The 21,000-nt window shown below is 40.6% G+C and overlaps 1 protein-coding gene across 2 annotated transcripts in view; it reads right to left on the reverse strand.

Annotated features, from left to right (window-relative positions):
• Positions 1-21,000, reverse strand: part of PITPNC1 (phosphatidylinositol transfer protein cytoplasmic 1) — a 2,469,295-nt gene that overhangs the window by 1,749,975 nt on the left and 698,320 nt on the right. The window lies entirely within an intron of this gene.

Consider the following 21,000-nt stretch of genomic DNA (forward strand, 5'->3'; position numbering starts at 1 on the left):
TCTCTGCCCTAATAGGACCTTCAGCACCTATGGTTTCTTCACTGGGGTTGAGACGAATCAGTCCTATTGATCTGACCCCCCCCCCTTTGTAGCCAGACTTTGTGCTGAGGTCCCCGATGGAGAGGTAAGATTTTTGTCCAGTTCAAAGTTTTTAACTAGTTTGCAGTGCGTCAGGTGGATCCACGAAGCTCGCTCTGCTATCTTGACTGCAGTGGATGTCAAAAGAAGCACCTGGTATGGACCTTCCCACCTTGCTGATGACCAATTCTTCTTCTTTATATTCTTCACCCACACCCACTCCCCGGGGATCACTGCCACTTCTGATGTTTCGGTTTGTTCTTTATCTGAAACAAAATTTGACTGCAACAAATGTTTAGAATTCATGACTTTCTTCATATATTCAGCTAGTGTAAAATCAGCTTCCTGGTCTGAGGACATGAGAAGTTTCCACTGGGGTGTATAATAAGCCCTTCCAAAGTGTTTTTCAAAAGGAGTTAATCCTTTTGCAGTCAGAACAGTTCTCATGCTCAACAGCACCAGGGGCAAACAATACAGCCAATTCTTTCCTGTCTCAGCTATTAACTTTCTCAATTTGTTTTTTTAATATACCATTATGTCTCTCAACTAGCCCTGCAGATTGCAGATGGTATGCACAATGATTTTTTAAAGAAATACCAAAATGCTTACTTAACTGTTGTATGGTTTGGTTTACAAAGTGTGTACTATTGTCACTGTAGATCCTTTCCGGAATGCCGCATCTAGGGATTATTTATTTGACAAGTACTTTAGCTACCGTGGCTGCATCTGGATTTTTGGTTGGAAAGGCTTCCACCCATCTGGAAAACATATCTACAATGACAAGACAATACTTCTTATTTTCACATTTGTTCAATTCTATGAAATCCATACAGATAGTGTGAAACAGATATGGTGGTGTAGGAAAACTCCCTTGCTTGGGCTTTAACGCCCCTTGTGCATGATGTTTGTTGCAAATTTGACACGTCAAACAGAATTTTTTACAGTACTTTGTAAATCCGTACGTTGTGAACACCTGGTTCACCAGCTGTACCATCCCCCCTGTTGAGACATGGCACTGCCCATGGCTCAACAAAGCTGCATATCTAAACAAATTAGATGGTAGTATCGGTTTCCCTTCTTTAGAGATGTACAGCCCCTTTTCGAGAATTGCTCCTCGTTTTACCCATCTTTGTTTTTCAGCTTGCGTAGTGAGTGTCTGCATTGTTTTTAACATTTCTAAGTCTAAAATCTCAGAGGGTTGCAGTTCTTCATTTAAAAGAAATTCTGTAGAAGCTGCTTGTTTTGCAGCTGTATCAGCTCTTGCATTATCTTTTGAAATCCTATCTTGTTGCTTGGTGTGAGCTGTGCATTTACAAATGGCTACTTTCTGAGGTAATTGAATAGATTCTAAAAGATCTAAAATAAACTATGCATGATTTATAGGTTTGCCAGTAGATGTTATCATTCCTCGTTTTTTCCACTGTTGCGCAAAAACATGTACAGTAGAAAAAGTGTACTGGCTGTCAGTAAAAACGATTACACATTTACCCTTTGCTAAGGTACATGTCCGTGTCAAGGCAATCAATTCTGCTGCCTGTGCAGATAAGTTGTGTGGTAAAGGTTTTGCTTCGATAATCTTAGTGTCAGAAACTACTGCATATCCTACTAGGTTCTGTCCTGCAGGACCCCTTTTGCACGAACCATCCAAGTAGTATGTCACCTCTGCATCATCCAAGGGGACATCCGTGAGATCTTTTCTAGGTAGTGTCTTTTGCTCAATTACCTGCAGGCAGCGGTGTGATGAGCCATCTGCAGGGGTCGGGAGCAGAGTAGAAGGGTTCAAAGTCGTGCATCGCTCAATTGTCATGTGAGGTTGGCTCAACAATATAGTCATACAGGAAGGATGCCTAGCAGGGGAAAGATATGCCACCTTTTCTTGTAGTAAAATAATCACGACTACATGAGGCACTCTCAAAGTGACAGGGTGGAATAAGACTACTGAGGCCGAAGCCTGTACTGCCATTGTAGCTGCAACTACTGCTTGTACACAGTGGGGTAAGGACCGTGCCACTGGGTCTAGTTGTGATGAATAGTAAGCAATGGGGCGTTGCTTATCCCCATGCTGTTGTGTTAACACTGACGTCATATAACCTTGCTTACAATCTACAGTTTGGAAAAAACGTTTATGATAGTTTGGTAATCCTAGAACTAATGAAGATGCTATTAACTGCTTCAGTTTGCAGAAAGCAGATTCTGCTTCTGGTGTCCATTGTAACAAATCCTGTGCTGCCATAGGCTTCTTATATATGAGATCAGTCAGAGGTGCAGATTCCAAAGCATAGTTTGGAATCCAGCTCCGGCAGAAATTAGTTGTACCCAAAAATGACATCATTTCCTTCTTGGTAGTGGGTTTTGGTGCTTGCAATATTGCTACTTTTCTGTCCTCATCTAATGTTCTGCCTTCCTTGGATATTACATATCCCAGGTATTTTACATGTTTTTTCCAATGCTGCAGTTTATTTTTATTTACCTTATGTCCTTCAGTGGCTAAGAATCATAATAGCGCTGTGGTATCTTCTCTACAATTTTGCTGGGTGGGGGCTGCCAGCAAGATGTCACCAACATAAAGTAAAATCTGACTGCCTCTTGGTGGGGTGAATCCCGCCAAGTTGCTTGCCATTTCTTGTGAGAATATTGTTGGACTTTCACAATACCCCTGTGGTAGTCGCGTATATGTATACCTTTTCCCCTGAAATGTGAATGCAAACCAATACTGGCTGTCAGGGTGTATCGGTATCGAAAAGAACGCATTGCTGATGTCTACCACAGAAAAATACTTCTGTTGAGGTTTTAAATCATTCAACAGGGTGTGTGGGTCTGGCACCGTAGGTGCCCTTGGTATTACTGCATCATTTACAGCTTGTAAATCTTGGACCATATGCCATTCTCCATTTGCTTTTTTAACTGGAAATAAAGGTGTATTACATGGTGAATCGGGAGATTCTACCAGTATTCCCCCTTTAAGTAAGACTGCTATAATAGGCTTTATTCCTGCCTCTGCATCTTTTCTTAAGGGATACTGTCTTTTTTGTGGTCTAAATGCTGACTTTGGCATGATAGTTATTGGTCCTGCTGTACGAATAAGTCCTACATCTGACTTTCCTGTTGACCAGAGAGTTTCTGGTATATTTTGTAAGGGATTCTCTTCCTCCTTTAATAAGATTGTTAATCAGCTGTCCTTGCTACACTGCAAGTGCACGGCTGGGTGGGTCTGAGTTATCCAATTCATCTTCTGTATTTGTATTCCCTGTTCTGACAGTTCTAATTCTGTCTGTTTCTCCCATCTCGTGACTTTTTCTCCTAGGTCTGCCCATTCTATATTTTTGTTCTTGGTTAAGCTAACATGTGGTAATCAATTAGATTTATAAAGTGTAAAGAACTCCTGGGGCAACGAACAGCTGGCTACACTGTTCCCTTCTGTGTCCCAGTATAGGTTACGCAATATCAATCTGTTTGCATGATTTTTATACAATTCTTGCTCATATTCCTTGTCAGGTCCTGGTGTGTTACAATAATACAGGGTACAGTGCAACAGGTGTTGCTTATCAATGTCAAGGGAGGGGAACTTGCTGATGGCTACATTCATTAATTCTTCGGTCACAGTCCCTGGACCAGTCGTAACCAAGTCCTGGCTGTACCAATAAAACATTTCAACCTCCGATTGCACTGCAAAGGTATCAATTTGTCGCTGTGCTTCCATACCCTGCATGGTTGGGACTACTGCTATACCAAATAGTTGCATGAGTTCTCTGCCCAAGAGATTTACTGGGCATTTTGCAGAAACAACAATTTTGCTTTTCTGAGTCAATCCTGAAACTGGATCAGTTATTGCAATATTACGGGAGAGGGGCTCCCGATAGAGCTGTCCATTAGCTGCTTTTACCAGTATGTAATCAGGTGACTATGTTTTCTGGTAGTTTGGAGGGCTGTATCAGGGTTCGTGATGCCCCTGAATCACACAAGAATTTGACTTCCCTCCCTTCTACCAAGAGTATAACTTCTAGTTTTGTATCTGCTAAATAGAGCTCCAAGCTCAATAAAGCTAGGTCTAATATTTCATTTTCTTCATTGTCACTAACTTCTTGCACTTCCTCTTTCTCTTCTGTCACATCCTCTACTCCCTCTATCACATTCTCATTTGTCCTTTCTTCGCTATCCCCTTCTAATGATTCCTGACTACCATATAGTCAGCCCTCACCCTCCTTGTCTTCCGTGGTTGCCTTCTTGTTTTTCCTGCAATCCTTTGCCAAGTGTCCCTTTTTACCGCATTTAAAACATTCACCCCTTTTCTTTCGCCCTTCAAAGTCCTCTGATCGTTGATCAGATTGTTTGTTTCCCTGTGCATTTTTCTTGCCCTTTTTCCCCGGACTGTACTACATAAACTTCTGCTCCATCTTCTACAGAAAATACTTCAGCTTTCTTTTTCTTTTTTGCTATTAAAATGCCTTTCGGCATGCCTAGCATATTCAAGTAATGACTGTAACCTGCTTGTACGATGGTCTACCATGTGTTTTGTAATAAAACTGCTTATAGGTGCAATACTGCCCTTTAAAAATGCATTCTTTAACTGCTGTTCATATGGGGAATCTTGTGTTTGATCTTCAGGAACCTGCATTCCACAGTGGTTATTAAAACACTCTAATAGTCTGGCATAATACCGGTCAATAGTTCCACCTTCTTGTTGGATGCATTGATTAATGCAAGTCCAGTCTGCCCTAGGCTTCCATTTTTCAGAGATGTGCTCTGTAAGACTTTTTACTCTGTTGTCTAGTTCTGCGCTGCTATGTGGGAGGGGTCTTTGTGCAGCGTCACAGGGATTCCAGTTGCCACTAATCATGTGCCAATCTGGCCCCACAATTTGTCTAACTACTTTTTTTTACCTCTTCTCCATTTAAGTTATAACTCAGCCTCATTCCTTGCAAATCTTCTCAGAATATTCTAAAATTAACGTTCGGATGGGGAATTCCCTCAGTGGCTTTCCAGATATCTTCCGGAGTCCAGGGTCTATACACTAAAATAGTTGGGTCCTGATTGTCCTGACTTGCCTGAGGGTTGGGTACTTCTATAAGTGGGCATATTTCTTCTTCACTTATAGATTGTGAATTCTTAACTATTTGATATAACTCGATGCCTTCATTTGAGTTACCTGTCCTTGTTCGAGACCTGGTCCCGATGGGATCTCTAATCTACAGTTTTATTTTCATAATGCCTCTTTCTTCAGTGACCACAGGATATCATGGGGGTGGACTAACCTGTTCACTTGCTTCATATTCTGGTAAGGGAGGCGGAGGGGCCGATGCTATTACTAAGCTATTGTCCTCCTTGTCTAAAAACATTGTTTTTGAATTTTTGTTCTTTTGTTCCCTGCAGTTTACTTCCTCAATCCACCTGTGTGCCTGAGGAATTCCTAATTTATGTTGCTTTTTTACCCGACCTTTGGAATCAGTTTTGAGCTGTTTGACAAGTTTGATAAGCGAGGATTTTTCTAATTTTCCATCGAATTCATATTTATTAACCCATTTTGAATATTTAATATTGTCGGCGCGCTGCGACTGCATGTATTTTGCATCTTCTGTTAATGGCGGATTTTGGGGTCTTTTTGTGCAATTATTACCCATTTTGTTCTACCCTTTTGATCGTTATGTAACCTCTTTTAATGTGGTACCACAGATTTTGTTATAGTCTCTTCAGAATGACTGCCTACTTATTCTGTTTCTCCTGATCTATGACAAGACAGTAATCTTTTCTGTCCTTGACTTGTAAGCAAAAATACAGTCTTGACAAAAACAATACAAATCTGGTCCCTGATCTAAAACAGAAAACAGGAAAAAGTAGATTCACCTTACCTGAGCCTACGTGATTGATCACCTGATTCGCGGAGACCCGTCCTTGTGTCGCAGATCAGAAAGTGGCTGGCCTCTTTTGAACAACCATTCAGTCAGAGGGCTTTTCAAATAAGAAGAACCAATTTGGTTTCTTCCTCGTACGCTTTCAACCACCTGGCCCATCTGATCCGAGGTGAAGAGAGGGTTCCGGCTCGAAGGACCAATCTGTCAAATGAAAAAACTTCAAAGACCAATTCACGTAAGGTTCAAGTATGGCACCCTTTATTAACTTGCAGCAAGGAGACAAAGCATGCAGGCAGAATGATTTGTCTGAACATTAATAATTAGTATGGCATTTTTATACAGTTCTTTCCATGTTACACAGAAATGTTACTTCTATTGCTGACATAGTTAGACACAGCTTTCTGTATTGTTCTACAGAAAATGTTACTAGACCAATTGCTGACTATTTGAGAATAACTGCTGATTTACAAAACATTTGAGAAAAACAACCTGGCCTTGGGGCTTATTTTAGCCCACCACAAACTTTCAATTCTTCAATTGTGCAGTTCTCATATATGTGTTACATTTTGCCTAGATTCAAGGTACATTTCCAAGCTTAGGTACAAGTAATGCTGACTACGGTTTATACTTTCAAGCATCCATTGTGCTCCTTATCAAAGCTTCTAACAGCTGTGTACTTTCTCATGGCATAAGCAGAAAATCAATAACTCTTTGTTAAGTCTCATGACACTAGTAGAAATGAAACCCTTCTTATTTGCTGACATTAGCAGAAATTAAATGCTTCTTGTTAAGTTTCTAATAGCTGTGCAGATTCATGCAGTGTGAACAGAATAAATGTATTAACCCTTTTAAACCTCGGTGCACTAAGCATGCATATTACTAATACAAATTTTTCTAACATTAACACCAGCCTTTTAGTAAAATCAGTAGACAGTGGCTGTTTTTCTACTGTCAATTTTTGTCCTAAAATAGGGTTACATCTTACATGTCTCAACCTGACCACATCATCTCTAATCTTGTTAACAAAGATTTTTGGATAATGTCGGTCATAAAACATTTTTGCCAAATTATTACATTCAGAGGCAAAAACTGTATCATCCATATTTATCCTTGTAATACAGACAAATTGTCCCTTTAGCAAATATCTCTTTTGAATAGGGGATAGCAACTGTGAAAATTTAAGTACAAGTTTGAGAAGGTTGGTTTTCTGTAAATAGCTGATTTTAGTTGCCCACCATCCTTATAAATTGAGGCATCCAAGTAATTACAAAAGTTTTCATGACTAGTGTATGCGAACTTAAGGTCATTTGTTGTTGTATTAATATAATCTACAAATTCTTCCAGCTTAGAGCGAGACTCTGTCCATGATATAAACATGCCATCCAGGAATGTTGTGTACATCAACCAACTTATCTCAAACTGGGAATTTGAAACATGATTAACTTCCCATGCCACATTACAATGTTAGCACAAAGGGGTGCACATACAGCACCCATCGGTAAACCCTGGACCTGCTTAGAGTATTCACCTTCGAAATATACACATATTCCATAAAATTTATTAACATAGTATACTCTGTTGCTGTTACCGCACAGCACATTAATAGAGCCTCAGAGAAACCCTGACAACACTCTTTTAAATGAATACAACCAAATAAATTAACACCAGTGCATACAAATAATTTGTTGTCTACATACACATTTGAAGTGAACCACCCTATAAAGTCCCAAGAGTCCCTTAAAATGTAAGTTTGCTCACACACAAAGGATTTCAACTTTCAGTCCAGGTACATAGGTAAAGGATAGGTCTTTAACTGCCTAGCTGACACAACGGGCCTCAAAGGAGGATCAAATGCATTTTTATGAACCTAGTACCACAGGTTAAATAAATGATCAGCATTATATCATTGTATAATAGCTTGGGTTGCACCGTTTCAAACATCCCACAGTGGGACATTTTTAGTACAAATGTGAGATTTTGCAGGACAAAATAAACCCACAGCCAGTGCAAGGGACAGAACTTCACGCTTTTGGCAAAATAAATCCTCATTCTTGCAGCATTTAAGCTACTTATGCTATTTCATATAATGTTTAGGTGTCTCGGATACAAAATAACTGTTTTATGCAACTATTAAAGTAAACTTCGGAAATTTTTTTTGTCCTAAAATTTCAGGACATTTGCCATCTTTCAGTTTTTTTGTAGGACACAACAGCCCAAAGAGGGACTGTCGCTCTTAAAGAAGGATAGGTGATAACCCTAGTTACAACTAAGGTGGTGAAGTGTACTGCATTTTAGAGGGAATGGAAGTTCAAACCCTCACTACTTTCTGGAAGCATGACTACCAGGCTTGCTAGTTGTTGCTGAAGCACCTACCAAGGGGAGAAAACGCTGAGAGAAGAAAATGAGCCACTTTTGTGATTTTAAGTATTTTCTTCTGATTTTTTGTTAAGTTTTACTGCTTTGCCGCCTACTTTTTGGCATTTTCCGGCTTGCTAAGGTTTATATCTGTAACAGTAACAGTACTTGGAACACATCTAGAGCCTGTTTACTGCATTTCCTGTGTTGCACTTAATTTAAAATATTTTTTTCTCTAAAAACTGCATTTTACCTGATTTTGGCCTAGCACTCAAGTGTGGTGTCATTTATTGCACTGTTGTGATTATTTTGCTGCTTGTGTATCTCTGCTACCTTTAAACTACAACAAAAAGAAAAAAAAACAAAAAAAAAATATTGCTTTTTTCCCACTTTTTTAAAGTTAAGAAAGTTCAGTTACAGATTTGCTGTTCTGAGCTGTTCGGAAGTTTCTAGAAGGCCAGTGCTTGCTTGGGCTAAAGGGAAATCTCTTTGTTCACCAGTGGGAGTGGTTAACACTGAACAGCCTGCCTGTCCCTGGAGGAGTGGTTACTACCTAAAAGCTGTAGTTTTATTGGCCATTTTGGGTCAATTCTAAACTCCTTGATCTGTCTCTCTTAAAACCTGGCTGCCTCATGGTTTTGGCATCTTTTCAGGCTTGCTAGTTGCTGCTGAAGCACCTACCAAGGGGAGAAAACGCTGAGAGAAGAAAAGGAGTCACTTTTGTGATTTTAAGTATTTTCTTCTGATTTCTTGTTAAGTTTTACTGCTTTGCCGCCTACTTTTGCGCATTTTCCGGCTTGCTAAAGTTTATATCTGTAACAGTAACAGTACTTGGAACACATCTAGAACCTGTTTACTGCATTTCCTGTGTTGCACTTAATTTAAAATAATTTTTTATCTAAAAACTGCATTTTACCTGATTTTGGCCTAGCACTCAAGTGTGGTGTCATTTATTGCACTGCTGTGATTATTTTGCTGCTTGTGTATCTCTGCTACCTTTAAGCTACAACAAAAAGAAAACAAAAACAAAAAAATCTTGCTTTTTTCCCCACTTTCTGAAAGTTAAGAAAGTTCAGTTACAGATTTGCTGTTCTGAACTGTTTGGAAGTTTCTAGAAGGCCAGTGCTTGCTTGGGCTACAGGGAAGTCTCTGTGTTCACCAGTGGGAGTGGTTAACACTGAACAGCCTGCCTGTCCCTGGAGGAGTGGTTACTGCCTAGAAGCTGTAGTTTTATTGGCCATTTTGGGTCAATTCTAAACTCCTTGATCTCTCTCTCTTAAAACCCTACAACTCTCTTTTTGCGTGGTTTTGCACACTGAGCAGCGTCAGGCAGCGCCGCCTAAACAGGTTTAGACTATTCCAGGCTCCGCAAAGTCTGCTCTGTACTTTTTCCCTTACAACTGTTCAAACTCTTAAAGTAATCACTCTATTCTCTTTCTAAAGCCCTGCACTTGCTCAGCTCTTATAAGGAAACACTAACTAACTAAAGCACTACACCCTCCTTGACTTCTCATAAGTATTAGGCTCCCGATTGGTCCTTCCTGATCAAGTGAAAAATCAGTTCCCTTCCCTAATCTGATCAGTAAAAAAACAGTTCCCTATACTAATCTGGTATGTCCAAGGGTCAGTTTCAAGGTTACTCTCCAGTCCAGCTGGTAAATCTGGGAATTTTGAGGCAATGTTACAATTGCCTTATGTACACAGACAATCCTCTCCTCCTTCCAACAAACTCTAATACATTTGAGAGATGCAGTTACACAGCCAAACTGGAGGCAGAGCTCTCTCAACCCAAGACTGGCACAGTCAGTCAGGAGGAAAAGGTAACCACCCACACCACAAATCCAGTCTCACACAGACCTATTGCATCTGCATACCCAACACATAAACACACAAAAACATACTCGGAGGCTCTAAATAAAAATCTGCCTAAACAGCAAAGACCTCCTAAGCAGATATCCAAGCAACAGCCACCCCTCAACAATACCCACTAATCACATATCTCACAAAATCAGTGTGCCTCACAATCACAGCCCTTAAAGCCAAACACACCAAATACACGGGTTATAGGGGACTCTAATGTCCGGCACACTGACGTCCCGCTCACCAGACTGAACAAGGAGAAGTTCACTGTAAGCTGCCTGTCGGGTGCCAGGATCCGCCACATAATGCAAGCACTCAGGTCACTCCAAAGCAAGTACAAGTATGACTCCATCATTGTCCATGCTGGTGTGAATGACCTGAGACGTATCCCTGGACTACATGAAAAGAGACATAGAGGAGCTCTCTGACTATGTAGTCCAGGCTGGTATGACCCTGACCTTGAGTAGCATCTTGCCCTCACCAAGAATGATGCCACAGTATAAAGACAAAATGATCAGTTTCAACAACTGGCTAAAGTATTGGTGCCATTCAAAGGGGATCCAGTGTCTGTCAGCCTGGGATGACATGCTCGACAAGCCACGTTGCTTCGCTAGGGACGGCTTGCACCTGTCACCCTTAGGCTTTTGTATACTGGCCAAGGCTCTTGCCACCCCCATAGTGCCTTTTTTAGGCAAGGCTCAAAGGACAAACCCACCTCCATAGACAACCCAAGGATAGAAAAACTAAAGGTAATGCTACTCAATGCCAGAAGTCTAAACCTCAAGATGCACGCACTCGAGGCTCTCCTCAGTATGGAGAAAATCAATGTCTGTGCAGTAAAAGAAACCTGGTTCAAGGCTCCTGAGAGCACCCCAGCACTACCAGGTTATAACTCATACCATGCGTTTCAGCCCCAAAACTCGGACCGAAGCACAAAAGGAGGGGGAGTATCTATATTCATCAAAGATACCTACAACTCCAGGTTAGTGGCACTGCAAGAAGCATTGGAAACCATCCATGTGCAACTAACAGCAGGCAAAACTGCCTTTCAGTTTGTAGCCTGCTACAGAACACCCTCCCTATTACAGGAACCCCACTTGGCATTCCTGAGCACACTGGAGAATATGAAGGTCTCTCCAAACACTATGTTATTGGGTGACTTCAACTACCCAAACATTGACTGGGAAAACTACTCAAGCCCAAACACCCTCACCCAACGGTTCCTTGAATTTATAAACTCTAACGCAATGGAACAACTGGTCACCACTCCCACAAGAGGGAACAACATATTGGACCTGGTCATCACCAACATGGGGACTCTATGTTCCACGCCAGAGGTAAACCCCTCATCGGTAAGATCAGACCATAAACAAATTTCCCTGGACATCCATATCCCATCCCCACCCCCAGCCAAGGAAATCACTGTAAAGAATTTCTCAAAAGCCAACTTTGCACTTCTCAAGACTGAGGTGGAATCCTTCAAAGCCCCTGGGCCAGAGGATAATACAGCCCAATCCGCAGAATCCTTTACAAATGCATTCTATGAGCACCTGCAGGAATGCATGGATCATGCTATCCCAAATAAAGCCAAGACTCACTCCTCCAAAAACAGGAGACCGGTCTGGTGGACCCCGGCCATAAATAAGCTATACAGCAGAAGGAGGAAGCTACTACATGACAGAGCAAAATCCCAAAAAGGGAAGGCATCTCTGATCAGTGCTAGCAAGAAACTTCGATCCCTCATAAAATCATCAAAGGCCAGTTTCAAAAGAAAAATTGCCATACACACTAAAGATAATCACAAAGCCTTCTTTAGTTATGTCAGGAACATGGGCGGAAACTCCCAGATATGCTCTGAATTGTTGCATAACGGTACAAAATATACCAAACCTACAGACATAGCCAACATCCTGGCAGACAGATTCAGCGCAAACTTCTTCCCCCTTCCCCCCCAAAGGAGCAAATGCCTATCCCAACTGAATGTAACCTCCCTGACATCACAGATGCACAGGTGAAAGCTGCCCTCTCCAAAGCAAAAAACACAGCATCTATGGGATCGGACGGTGTCCCAGGCTGTGTCTTACAGGAGCTCCAAGAAGAACTGAACCCTCACATTAAGTCACTGTTCAAACTTAGCCTTACTACAGGATATGTACCCAGAATGGCGTACAGCTACAGTGGTCCCACTCCACAAAGGTGGTGCCACAACGGACCCCAGAATCTATTGCCCCATAAGCCTGACTAGTCTGGTCTGTAAAGCTATGGAGTGTATTATCATGGAACTCATAAACAAAGACATTGGGAGCCTCCAGACACTGGACCCTACCCAATTTGGCTTTGTTAAGAGCAGATCTTGCCTCTTAAACCTAGTTGATTTCTTTGAAACAGTTACCAAAGCCATAGATGAGGGCAAGGTAGTCCACACAGCCTACCTGGACCTCGCAAAAGCCTTCGACACAATACCCCACTCGGGCATCATAAATAAGCTTACCAGCTTAAATATCAACCCCTATATCATAAGATGGGTTGCAAACTGGCTCAGAGATAGAACCCACATGGTCAGAATCGCAGGTGCCATGTCCGAATCCAAACCAGTTACAAGTGGCGTCCCACAGGGCTCAGTTGTGGGACCTCTCTTGTTCGGTATATACTTCTCTGAGGTTCAGGCTAACACGGGGGGGATTATGGCTGACAAAGTTCGCAGATGACTGCAAACTGGGGGCCATAATCAAATCTCCAGCTGACACAAGCATCCTCCAAAAGGGTCTCACAGAGACTGATGCTTGGTGCCAGAGCCACGGCCTCAAGCTAAATGATAAAAAGTGCATAGTCATCCCCTTTGGGAAAAACAAGGTGCCCACAAATTACCACATAGGTGGTAATCCATTAAGTACGGAAGAAGTAATTAGAGATTTGGGGACCAACGTAGATAGTAATCTCTCCTTTGATAATCACGTTGCCAAAGTGGTTAGAGAGACCTTCTATATAGCCCACCTTATCACGAAAGGGTTCGCATCTAGATCAAGAGAGGCCATTGTGCCCCTCTACTCGTCACTCATCAGGCCCATAATTGAATACAATGCCCCCTTTGGGATGTACCTTACCCAACACCTGCAGCAACTGGAGAGACCCCAAAAGTACCTCACCAAGAGGATCATGGGCTACAAACAGATGTCTTATGCAGCTCGACTAAAGAAACTCCAGCTCTACTCAGTTGCTTACCACCTACTCAGAGACGATCTATGCCTGACGTACAAAGCCATGTCAAACCCAGAATTAATGGACATGCTCCACCTCAAAAAATCCAAGTCCCTTAGAGCTACACGCTCCAGGGACCTAAACCTCAGCACAAAAATAAATAGGACATGCTGGAAGGACAGATTCATTTCCCAGAGGCTCCCCTCACTCTGGAATAGGATCCCAATTCACGTTAGACATAGCCCCTCACTGACCCTCTTCAAGCGAAATCTGGACGCACGGATGGGAAATCGCAAATTCACCCCTGGGATCTCTTCTGTGTCCCTGCTAGACAGAGGCACAGTAAACTAATCTTAAAAGGGTACCTTCTGTGACCTACTTTACAGAGGTACAGTAGGCTAATCTAATAGGGAGGCAGAAGCCAAATACACTCTGGCTAGGCTTATAAATGCCCTAGGGCAGATAGCCTAGTATCTACCTATGAACCTATGAACCTAATAATGGTCTCCTGGCATGAAAGAATAAGGTTAGTAACAACCATACCTCTAAACTGTACTGAATTCCTCAGCATTTACCAGTTTTGAGGTCTAAATAATGGGGTCCATGAATTCCAGAGTGGCCCCCTTTATTCCCAAATTTCCTGGCTTTTTTTAATTATTTTTTTCCTGCTGACATCATTACGTGCAGAGGCATGTGCAATGATGTCAACATTGTAAGCAGCCTGCCAGCCTGTCGGAAATGGCTGAGGGCTTGAGGGGTGAGACAGACTGATTCAAGGAAAACTTTCCTATCTATGTGCTGCTGCATTTATTGATGGGCTCGCTCAAGAGGTGTGACTGATTATGGGCAGTAAAACTAGCATGCATTATCTCTAGGTAAAGAAACTATTGACGCTCTAGGTAAACACATTGCATTTATAGATGTGATGAGAACAAACAGGTCCATTACTGCTGCATATAGTTGCCATTTGATGTGAACAGGTCCAAAGTGTTCTTTCTTTGCGGCATATATAGCATATAGCTGAAGTGTTTGCTGCTGCACTGCCGTTCCTTTCTGGGCATGCAATTGCATTTCAATTACATGACCATTACTGTTACCACCACATGAGAACAGGTCCGAAGTTAATTACTGTTTTACTGTCCATGAAAACAGGTCCATAGTTAGGTACTGTTTAAGTGCTCTGTTAGTGTATACTGTTGCTGTATATAGTTGATGAGAATGAGAAAGTCCGGCATTCAGTGTATTATTCAACCACTGTTGCTGCAGTGGGTCATCTGACATTACAGTGTGTGTAAGTTAAATGTGCACTTTTAACTGGCTCTTTGCTGCAGGCCCGGCATCCAGTTTATCTGCAGTTCGTTCTTGTGCAGTTACTGGGTCTTTGCTGCTTTTTAAGTAAGTTTGTTTGTTCTTGTGCACTTTAACTCTGTGTACCGCTCAACTGCCATTGCTGTGGTGGGTCTGGGTCTTTGCTGTTAAGCTTGTGTGGGTATCACTGGTGGGTCTTTGCTGTTTTTAGGTAGAGGGGTGTGTGTGTGTGTGTGTGTGTGTGTGTGTGTGTGTGTGTGTGTGTGTGTGTGTGTGTGTGTGTGCGTGCATGCGTGCGTGCGTGTGTGTGTAAAATACCCCAGTTAGATATACCTGGTGGCTAGGGTTACTCAGGCTCAAACCCTGTACCTTAGGTACAAAGAGCAATTGCCTGAGTTCTCTACCCATACCACCACTTCTGACTGAAGGAGTTATAGCTCTCAACTGTACAAATTTTCACAGAATGTCTAGAATGTTTGGCTCATACTTTTGGTCTATTCCTCTTAAACTTTGGATGGTGCAGTGGTAGCGTTGTCACCTCACAGTGAGAGGTTCTCTGGTTTGATTCTCAGCTAAAGTGCCTTTTGTCTGGAGTCTACATGTCCTCCCTGTGTTTGTGTGGGTTTCCTCGGGGTGCTCCAGTTTCCTCCCATGATACAAAGACATGTATCTGGAGCATTTTTCCCTGCGTCTCCTCTAAAAACTGGCTTTATTCCAAGTTGGACTTTCCCAGTAAACAAATGTTAAATAAAAATAAAATAAAATTTGTGGTTTCTGACAAATCAGTGAGAACTGAATTCACTAAATAATGATACAATTTAAGTTTCAGTCTTCCTATCTTTCGGGAAACATATTCTAGCAACTTTCTAAGATTACACAAGCAATGTTTAAAATGTGTCCCCGGTTTTGGGCCTTTGTTCCCCGCCCCAATAAATTTTGGCTTTTTCACGATTTCTTGTGCTGCACAGTTCTTCAAGGAAAGTGAAGTTTAGTGCTGCGTATGCAAAGTCAACTTGGATTGTTAGTAGCACAAGAGGTAGTATACTTGGTTTTGCTGCAGAAGGCTGTGGATTCTACTACCACTTTATGCAGATGGAGTGCTGATACTGTACTGTGTTGTATTTTTAAAGGGAGTGGATGCTGCAGTCCTGAGAATGTCCTCCTTTGGTGGAGATACCTAGTAACTATGACCTATTATCAGTTTGCCATCCATTCTCAAGTGAAATATTATTAGCTTATCATTTTTTATGTAACATAGGCAACTTATTCTTCACGAGCAGCAGGCACTTTACTTGTAGATGAAACAATGAAATATAAAGTTGTTTGCTAGCAGCAACCTCTTCATTAGTTACAGATATCTTTAATGCAGAATTATTTAGATGACTTTTACTTCTGCAGAGATTGTGCATACTTACTGATACTAATGGATTGTAGAAGTTTGAGTAGACTTTTATGATGGAAATGTTCTGAAGTGGGCAGTTTTGTCATTATTGGTTCATGCATTTTGTTTCATTGCTTGCTGGAAAAATGTTCAAAACAACAAATTTAAAACACGCTCTAATAAGTGTGCTGTATTATACAAGGAATATAATTTAATACAGTCAGGAAGGTGTATCAAAGAACACATGTATGTTTTGTGTGCAAGGGGCCTATGATTTGAAAACAGCCAAAAGGTAATCTGTATCCGCCAGTGGCCAGATGCATTTTCTTTGAATGTGGGTTTCAATGAATGTGAGTTTCAAGGGCAGGGAAGTTTTAATGCTAAGTCTGTTTTCATTGTGAGACTGTATTGCTTTGTTTATCAGATGTCTATTAGTGCTTGTGCTATAAAATGTAAAATAAAAGTTTTAAATGAAATCCAAATAATCATTGTAGAAGTAAAGCAGTATGCACATTACAGTGTTTGTGGTAAATGGGGTTAAATATTCAAGTAATGGGACATTGGAATGGCTGCAGGGGGACTCTGGGGCCATATTTTGGTTGTCTGTTCTTCAGTTTGCGTTTGAAACTAGGTACCCAACAATTCCATTGGGGTGGGAAGGGTTACATAAGTATCCACCAAATTTTACGTTAATCAGTGTACAGACTTGTACCTATTTTTATGGGCCTTTGTCTAGATTTTTGATGTTTCCAGGTTGAGCAGTATGGTAACAACCAAAAAGCAGAGTTAACAGGAATTCATGGTGATAGAAAACAATATCCCATCACAAAAACAGAAATACAGATTTCATCCTGTGGCTGTAACCCTGACTGATTTATGATATAATATTAGGAAAATATTTTTCACATTTTATAGCAGAAAGGAAAATGTGGGAGGAGAAAGAATCCATAGACATATTGTGGCAGGCTGATACACTTACAAAGAAAGAGGTGGAAAAGCAACTTGGAACATCCATTCACTACCAAAATGGGAGGAGTAAGACACCCGTGTTTACAGAGAGGGTCAGAAACAAAACCAGGAGAAGGGAGTTAGCAAGGAAGTTATACAAGGGGCTAGAATTAGGCTGTTTCTTAGAGTTGGTATAAATAAATTTGGGGAGAGAGGGGGATTGCCAACCACATGCGGGGGCACAGAGGGAATTGACCCCCTACAAAAAATAAGTTTAGAAGAGAAGAGCACTGTTCAATACACTCTGTTCTCTTGTATTTTCAGTCTTTTTTTTCCTGTTTCAGGACTCTGCATTGCAAGCCCCAACATTTCAATTTAGAACCATTTTATAAAATTCAGATTTATATGTATATATAAATCACAATCTCATCTTTTCAAAATATAATGAGCACGATCTTGTAGTCATTTTCTCATATTTAGTGCTCAGGCTTCTTTGTATAAAACTACAAAAGTGTTTTCATGATATTGGACGTTTTTATTTAGGTATGGCACAGAGATAAGAAATCTTGTCTCGCAGCACTTGGTACTTCAGTTTAGATCCACACTTCAGGTGGGGAGTCTGTATTTCCTCCCTGTGTTTATAAGAATTTTTGCCAGGTACTCTAGTTTCTTTCAACATCCTAAAAAATACATGTTGGCACACTGTTGTTGGCAGTCAAAGGCCTACAGCTGTGTGTGTGTGTGTGTGTGTGTGTGTGTGTGTGTGTGTGTGTCTAGCCATGGTATGAGATAGTCTTGAGTCCCATCTAAGATTAATTTGTTTACACCTGTTAAACACCAGGATAGGCTTCAGTTACTTTGTGTCCCTGCACAGAATAGAGAGATAATCAGGAAATGCACGAATGAACTTTTACTTAATTTTTATTGAATATATACCATACTTGTTCAGTTAACATGTATCCAACATGCCCCAATTCAACTAAATATCTATTTTTTTTATTTTAACGAACAATTATCTGAAACAGTCCATAAATTATTTTGTACTGTTACTTCTTACAGTAAAATTATTTATGCAAAACACTTTATTCCTGTCATGACTAATTTTATTAGTCTGATTCTGATGCAGAACTAGTAACATATCTGTCAGTAAAATGTTTTTATTGATTGTTCCTAAGAATAAATTCACTACAGTGTCCTTTACAAATTAACTAGTATAACCATGGCCATCATGGATCACTCTGACTTATGTACTGTTCCCTTTATATACCACACAGCACTATCTGTCACTCATTCACTGAGCCAAGAAAACTACTTGCTGACTTTTCTTAACTTCCACTAATTTTTCAATCAAACATGTGATTAATAAAACTTAATATCTTGCTACAAAGATAACATCATCATGTAAGCTGCTGTTCACAACTTGCTTTGAGCAAAATGTTATCAACAAAATGGTAATCTGTCATGTCTAACAGTCAAAAGGACACTTTGCCCTGCTGACTCATGTTTGATGCACAGGGATTCAGGAGGCACAAGCTGACCAAAGAGTTGGCCAACACTTTAGCTGAACAAAGCAACTGTACAGCCAAATGCAGCCACAGCAGGCTTAGATTAGATAGTACTGCACTGAGCTTGCTATCCAAAAAGGGGGGTAGTTAACAGAAAGTATAAGCCATGTGCAGGTGATAGCCTACCAAACTCGCAGCCATATCTGTCAATGTCTGTTTAAGTTTTCTGGACAAAGCCAAAAATAATGGGGAGTTAAAGGCTCAAAATCAGGGACAATTTTTAAACATTACTCTAATTCACTTGCAATGTTAATAGAACAACAGGTTTTGTATCAACATGCATTTCCTGAACAAGAAGTATGAAACTCAAATGCTCGGTATTATTGGCCACCTAATGCCAAGTGATTTACCAGAACATCAAACATTTTACAAGGTACAGGGCAAAATATGAAGCAAAATCAGATACATTCTGCAAAATTCTGGACAGTTGAGAGGTAAACTCAAAGCCCTACTGCCTGAACACAACATGAGACTACAGAATGTACCCATCATGTAAAGGGAGACCCAGAAGAGGATGTGGGAGTTAATAACAAGGAGGACAATGGAAAGAACGGGCATGCCAGTCAAACTGATAAAGAACAAAAAAGGCCATTTTCCTCCATTTCCAGCCAAAACAAGTATAATATACAATTGTCTCTTACATTAGATACTTAAGTTACACTTACCTGTCTACAGTAATTTGTCATTTTACCTTCTGCTCCCATTAAATACAGGGGCACATCTTTACAATATATACATTCTACTATTAGTCCGCAGTGTTGTGCTATGGTAGCGTTGTCGCCTCACAGCAAGACGTTGTCCTGTTCGATTCTCAGCTAGAGCATCTTCTGTGGGGAGACATGCGTGAATGTGCGTACCTTCGTTGAAGGTTGTGCGTCAGGGCCGGCAACTCGGCACGTAAAAATCAACTGCCAATCATTAGCGGACCGGAGTTCCATGGTGACCCCTAACCAGGAAAAGCCAAAAGAAACAACATTCTACTGTTAGTTCTTTGGATACATTAAACAGGCAGAACAAGGGGGCTATTAGACTGCCACTTATTTCATTAAGCTATCCATTAGTGATGGTATCTGCTCTACAATAGTTAACTGCTTTTAATTCTTTCAAATATGTTTCATTTACTTTAATTTCAAATGTAAAGTAATTAAATTTAATTCTGTAATCGTATTCAGAATATCTGCTAGCCAGTTTAATATATTAGGAAGGAATGTGTTAGGAAAGGTTTCAAATACTCCCTATTGCTTAGGAGAATGTTCTTGCTATAAAGGTTGGATTTTCACAAACATTACTGTCACTTGCAGTCTGTATAAGAGTAAACAGAGCTCTGAGCTTTGATTTTTGTTAACACCATTTTGCGACACACAGTTTTCAAACTCCTGTTTTAATCTACATACAAAGTTGCTAACAGAGATTTATATTCTTAGTACCATAAATATTTTAATTAAATAACTGCCTGTAGAGACTTCTGCCCTAGGTAGATGTTTTACTTAAGTTATAACATGCATTTTTTTATTTGTCAGTCTCGACTGCCCATTTGCTATAACCTATCATCAACATTTATTAATATATAATCTCTCACAATGCACATCAGTTATGTACTGTAATAAACTTCAACAAGAACAGATTCCAACATGTGGTCACAAAGTCAGTTAAGTTCTTCCATATGTGTCTACAGTTCAGCCATCATTGCTTAAAAACTGACAGAGCAGTTGTCCAGGTCTTTATACAATCCTGTTACTCAAATGTCATTTACTGTTGTTCCATGGCTAAGGAGACTTTCAGCAATACACCTTTTTAGTTACTAATACAGAATCATGGGTGCACAGTTTCATGCAAATAGCAGGTATTCAGACACTGCAACAGAAAGCAGGAAGGACTATACCTGTTTTAAATTAAAAAAAAAACAAGCATTTGCCATTCTCCAAATAAAAGCAACATTAGACTTGGTTACTGAGCTTCGCAGCTGCTTTAAAACAATGTCCATTTGTGATGCTGTGATTACAACAGTGTGTTTGGGTCCAAATGTTCATAAAATTGTCCAAAACCCAACCTTGGTTTTGCATCACATATAGCAGACTGTCTCTGAAATTAATTTACCCCCTCAAAGATAAATGTCCATTTTTGATGGGGTAAGAATTTCTAAAATCAGCATAGCTTTTTTCTGTACAAGAAATAACTTTAAACCAGTTGTACTTGTTTCAGATGGTTTGAATACAGCTTTCAGAGTAAACAGCTCTACAACTATATCTGGCACTAATGTTATCCTTTTGTCTATCTACTTATTGGGGCAGTGAAGGCAGGGCAGCTGAGGAAGCTAGAGTTGATTAAGATGAAGTGCCTGAGAAGGGTGGTAGGATACACACTACAGATGCAGGAATGATGACATTAGAGCAGAAGCCAAAGTAGCTCCAACTGCAGAGAAAGTCAAAGAGAACAGATTATGGTGATTCAGGAAAAT

The sequence above is a fragment of the Protopterus annectens genome, chromosome 10.part0 (assembly GCF_019279795.1).
Source record: "Protopterus annectens isolate FY-2018-M chromosome 10.part0, PAN1.0, whole genome shotgun sequence".
NCBI classification, from domain to species: Eukaryota; Metazoa; Chordata; order Ceratodontiformes; family Protopteridae; genus Protopterus; species Protopterus annectens.